Here is a 6,058-nt window from a genome sequence, read left to right on the forward strand (position 1 = left end):
ATTACCCAATTTATATCTCTGAAAATCCGTCAAAATCTCGTTTAAATCTGAGCTCCCAAACTCTAGTTTTGATAAAAATTGCTAACCCTCGTTTTTGAAACTTTATAATCTGCCAGGTAATTCCTTCTTCGCGAACACGATTCCATTGTCGCGAACGCGATGCACAAAAATGGCTGGCCAGTATTTCATCTTTCGCAAACGTGAGGGTCCACTCGCGAACGCGTAGCTTACACTGGCGGACCCTATGAGAACGCGAGGACCATGTCGGGAACGCGAAGACCAAAGGGCTCATACCTTCGTGAATGTGGGACATCATCGCAAACGTGAAGCACGATTCAGCTGATTCACCCAAATGCTCTATGCGAACACGAGATCCCTCTTGCGAACGCGATGAAGGTTTTCTCTGCAACTCAACAACAGAAAATCTGCAACTTCTCCAAGTCCAAAAATGACCCATTGAGCATCTGAAACACACCCAAGGCCCCCGAGACCTTAACCAAACATGACAACCAATCCTAAAACATCATTCACACTGGTTCCAACCTTCGGAATACTTAAAACAACATCAAAACACCAAATTAACATCGGATTCAATCCTAAGAACTCAAAAAAAACTCCCAAATTCTGCTTACGATCAAAAAATCTATAAATCTCGTTTGAATGACCTGAAATTTTGCACACAAGTCACATTCAACACTACAGAGCTACTTCAATTCTCAGAATCAGATTCCGACCCCGATATCAAAATTTAACTATCGAACCGGAAACTTCAAAAATTCAACTTTCGGCATTTCAAGCCTAAATAAGCTACGAACCTCTAAAACATAATCCGAACATGCCCCTAAGCCCGAAATCACCCATCAAAGCTAACGGAACCGACATAATTCCATTCCGAGGCCATCTTCACATTGCTCCGACTATGGTACAAATTCTAAAGCTTAAACTTTCTTTTAGGGACTAAGTGTCCCAAAATACTCCGAAACTCAAAACAAATCATCTCAGCAAATCAAAATAACAGAAACAAACATTGGGAATGCTGTTAAAAGGGGATCGAGGGTTAATTCTTAAAATGACCGGCCGGGTCATTACATCCTCCCCCTCTTAAAACATTCGTTCATCCTCGAATGAGCATAGAGACTTACCTGATGTAGTGAAAAGCTGAGGGTAACGGCTGCGCATATCCTGCTCGGTCTTCCAAGTCGCCTCCTCGACCGGCTGACCCCGCCACTAAACCTTCATTAATGCAATATTCTTTGACTTCAGCTTTCGAACCTGCCTATCCAATATTGCTACTGGCTCCTCAATATAAGATAGATCCTTGTCCAGCTGGACTAAATTGAAATCCAACAAGTGCGACGGATCGCCATGATACTTCCGGAGCATCGAAATATGAAATACCAGACGAACTCCTGCCAAGCTGGGAGGTAAGGCAAGCTCATAAGCAACCTCTCCAACACGTCTCAATATCTCAAAAGGACCAATAAACCTCGAACTTAACTTCCATTTCTTCCCAAATCTCATAACACCCTTCATAGGCAAAACCTGAAGTTGAACCTGCTCTCCAACCATATAAGAAACATCACGAACCTTCCGGTCCGCGTAACTCTTCTATCTGGGCTGGGCTATACAGAGTCTATCCTGAATCACTTTAACCTTCTCCAAAGCATCCTGAACCAAGTCTGTGCCCAATAATCTAACCTCACCCGGCTCAAACCAACCTACCGGGGATCTACACCGCCTACTATACAAGGCTTCATATGGTGCCATCTGAATGCTGGACTGATAGCTGTTGTTGTAAGCAAACTCCGCTAGTGGCAAGAACTAATCCCAAGAACCTCCAAACTCCATCACACACGCACAAAGCTTATGCTCAAGAATTTGAATAGTGCACTCGGACTGTCCGTCTGTCTGAGGGTGAAATTCTGTGCTCAACTCCACCCGAGTACCTAATTCATGATGTATGACCTTCTAGAACCATGATGTGAACTGAGTACCTCTGTATAAAATTATGGAATTTGGAATACCATGCAGGCGAACAATCTCCCGGATGTAAATCTCTGCCAACCGCTCCAAAGAATAGGTAGTACACACGGGAATGAAGTGCGCGGACTTGGTCAGCTGATCCACAATCACCCAAATGTCATCGAACTTTCTCAAAGTCCGTGGGAGCCCAACTACAAAGTCCATGGTGATTCGTTCCCACTTCCACTTTGGAATCTCTATCTGCTGGAGCAACCCACCCGGTCTCTGGTGCTCATACTTCACCTGCTAACAATTGAGGCACCGAGATACAAACCCAATTATATATTTCTTCATCCGCCTCCACCAATAGTGCTGTCTCAAATCCTGGTACATCTTCGCGGTACTCGGATGGATGGAATACCGCAAACTATGGGCCTCCTCTAGAATCAACTCTTGAAGCCAATCAATATTGGGTACACATACCTGGCCCTGCATCCTCAATACCGCGTCATCACCATTAGTCACATCTCTAGCATCAGTGTGCAGAACCTTGTCCTTGAGGACGAGCAAGTGAGGGTCATCATACTGACCCTCCCTAATACGATCAAATAAGGAAGGCCGAGCGACCAAGCAAGCTAGAACCCAACTGAGCTTCGAAAGATCCAATCTTATAAACTGGCTGGCTAAGGCCAGAACATCCATTGCCATGGGCCTCTCTGCTACTGGTAAATAAGCCAAACTCCCCAATCTCTCCGCCCGGCAATTCAAAGCATCGGCCACCATGTTGGCCTTTTCCGAGTGATACAAGATAGTGATATCATAGTCCTTCAGCACCTCTAACCACCTCCTCTAGCGCAAATTAAGGTCCTTTTGCTTGAACAAATGCTGCAAACTCCGGTGATCAACATAAATCTCACACGGCACACCGTACAAATAATGATGCTAGATCTTCAAGGCGTGAACAATAGCAACTAACTCGAGATCATGGACATGATAAATCTTCTCATGTACCGTTAACTGTCTAGAGGTAATCACCCTACCATCCTGCATTAATAACGCTCCAAGGAAAATCCTTGAGGCATCACAATAGACAATATAAGACCTCGTACCTATAGGCAATATCAAAACTGGGGCTGTAGTCAAAGCTATCTTGAGCTTCTGGAAGCTCGCCTCACACTCTTCCGTCTACTGGAATGGAGCACCTTTCTAGGTCATCCTGGTCATAGGTGCTGCAATTAATGAAAACCCCTCAACAAATTGACAGTAATAAATCACCAAGCCAAGAAAACTGCGGATCTCTATAGCTGAGGATGGTCTCGGCCAAATCTGCCCTACTTCCACTTTCTTCGGATCCACCTGTATACCCTCACTCGATACCACGTGACCCAAGAATGCCACAGAATCAACCAAAACTCACGTTTCAAGAACTTTGCATATAACTTCTTTTCCCTCAAAGTTTGAAGCACTGTCCTCAAGTGCTGCTCATGATCCTCCCGACTCCGGGAGTATACCCGAATATCATCAATAAATATAAAGACGAACGAGTCAAGATATGGCCGGAACACACTCTGCATCAAATGCATGAAGGATGTTGGGCATTGGTCAGCCCAAATGACATAACAAGAAACTCGTAATGACCATACCGAGTCCTGAAGCAGTATTTAAGATATTTGGCTCCCGAATCTTCAACTGATGGTAACCTAAGTCAATATTATAAAACACTCGTGCACCCTGTAACTGGTCAAACAGATCATCAATACGAGGCAAAGGATATTGGTTCTTCACTGTAACTTTGTTCAACTGGCGATAATCAATGCACATACGCATAAAACCATCATTTTTCTTCACAAACAAGATAGGAGCACCCCAAGGTGATACACTGGGCCGAAAAAAACCCTTATCAAGCAATTCATGTAACTATTCCTTCAACTCCTTGAACTCGAGAGGGGCCATATAATGCAGAGGAATAAAAATGGGCTGAGTGCCCGGCAACAGATCAATGCCAAAATCAATATCTCTATCGGGTGGCATACCCAGAAGATCAACTGGAAACACATCAGGGAAGTCTCGTACTACTAAGACTAAATCAATTGTAGGGGTATCAACACTAACATCTCTCACATAGGCCAGATATGCATCACACCCCTTCTCAACCATTTAATGAGCTTTAAGGAAAGAAATAACTCTATTGGAAGTGCGATCTAAAGTACCCATTCACTCTACTCGCGGTATACCTTGAATAGACAACATCGTAGTTTTGGCGTGACAATCAAGAATAGCATAATGTGGCAACAACCAGTCCATGCCCAAGATAACATCAAAATCTACCATGCTGAGCAATAACAAATTAGCTCTGGTCTCAAAACCACTAAGAGCAACCAAACACAACCGATAAATGCGGTCCACAACAAGAGAATCTCCCGTAGGAGTAGAAACATAAATAGGGGAACTCAAAGAATCGAAAGATACACCCAAATGCGGGGCAAAATAAGAAGACATATAAGAATAAGTGGAGCATGGATCAAATGAAACTGATGCATCCCTATGACAAATCGGGACAATACTTTTGATGATAGAAACTCCTCGGCGACAGCCTCAGTACTGGCATAATATCTGGCCTGGCCTCCCCATCTAGGGAGATCTCTACCTCTTCAACCTCCACCTCTAGCTAGTTGAGCAGGTTGGGTGGCAACTGGTGCTGGAACCATAGCTTTGGAACTCTGCGGGGTATGATGTGGCTGAGGAGTCTGTGGAGGTGCACCCCTCCTAAGTCTGGGGAAATCCCTCACCATATGGCGTGTGTCACCACAATCAAAATAAGCTCTAGGAGGATGTGGTGGCTGTGACTGGCTCGGGCAAGGTCTATTGGACTGACCACTGAAAGCACACCGTGCAGGAGGCACACGAGATACTGGAGGTGCATAATAAGTCTCATGAGATCTAGAAGGAGTTGGTATGTTTACCGTGAAAATGGTAACAACAATTAAATTTGTAAATGAGATTCTAAAAATACATGATCTATTCCCGAGCTAGTTGTTAGAGCAGTTGACGATAATAATATGAAGTTTAATGATGAAATGTAAGCTAAAATGAGATAGTAATCGAACCGAAGGGCCTACTGCCCGGGTGTAGGTCCCGTCGATGGGGGACCTTGGGGTCGATAACAGGGTCGAGTTCGAGCTATCGGGGATAATAGGGAATGGGATAACAATTATGTGTATAATCAAACAAGGCTCTTTACGGTCAATAGAGCTATAAAAGGAAGAGTAAGTAAGAGAACGATAGATATAAGGTGGCCTAGGGCCAGTAAGAACAAGCAAGTTAGAAAGAAGAGAGAGAGAGAGAGAGAGAGAGAGAGAGAGAGATATTATTGCATTTGTGGAGAAAATGGAGCAACATCAGCCCGTGACAAGGTGAGTCCCCTTTATATAGGAGGGGAACTTGGCTACAAGCACATAGGCATTAATTACAAAGTATGGAGATGGGATGGCTTGACGTGATGCCTTAGCATAGGCTCTGGATAGGCTGGCCCTGTCATACTTAGCCGTGTGCCTTGGGAGCTTCCCCCTTTGTCCTAGTTTCAATCTCCGTCTTCTCTGAGTCGGTCCTCGATGAGTCCCGAGGTCGAGAACTCGACTGTGGATTCCTGTCCACGGGTTCTCGAGGCATTCTTACAAAGTGACTTGAGAACAAGAAATCAAGTCCTCTGATTTTGCCGAGTACAAATAGTCTTCACGTTTCCCTGAGCGAAGTGATGAGAAACGATTCTAACACTTGACTCCTCGAGCTCCTTACGGTAACATCATACCGATGATGCGACTCTTGGCGTGAGCTTTGTGGTAATCGGGGCATCTGCGGGCTTATGTATTTTTGACTTCATTTAATGCACTCCTGATTCCCGCTCTCCAAGGTGAAGGTACCATCGTCGATTCGATCTTCCAAGGATATATTAACTGTGCTCGTCAGTCAATCTTTCAAAACCTCGATGACCGTGTCGTACCCCCTATAAATGGTGATGTTTTGGTGATGTTTTTCATATCCCATTGCCTTTGTTGGTTGGCTTAACTATTCCTTCTTATCATCTTCTTCTATCCCT

This window comes from Nicotiana sylvestris, chromosome 1, assembly GCF_000393655.2.
Source record: "Nicotiana sylvestris chromosome 1, ASM39365v2, whole genome shotgun sequence".
NCBI lineage: Eukaryota > Viridiplantae > Streptophyta > Magnoliopsida > Solanales > Solanaceae > Nicotiana > Nicotiana sylvestris.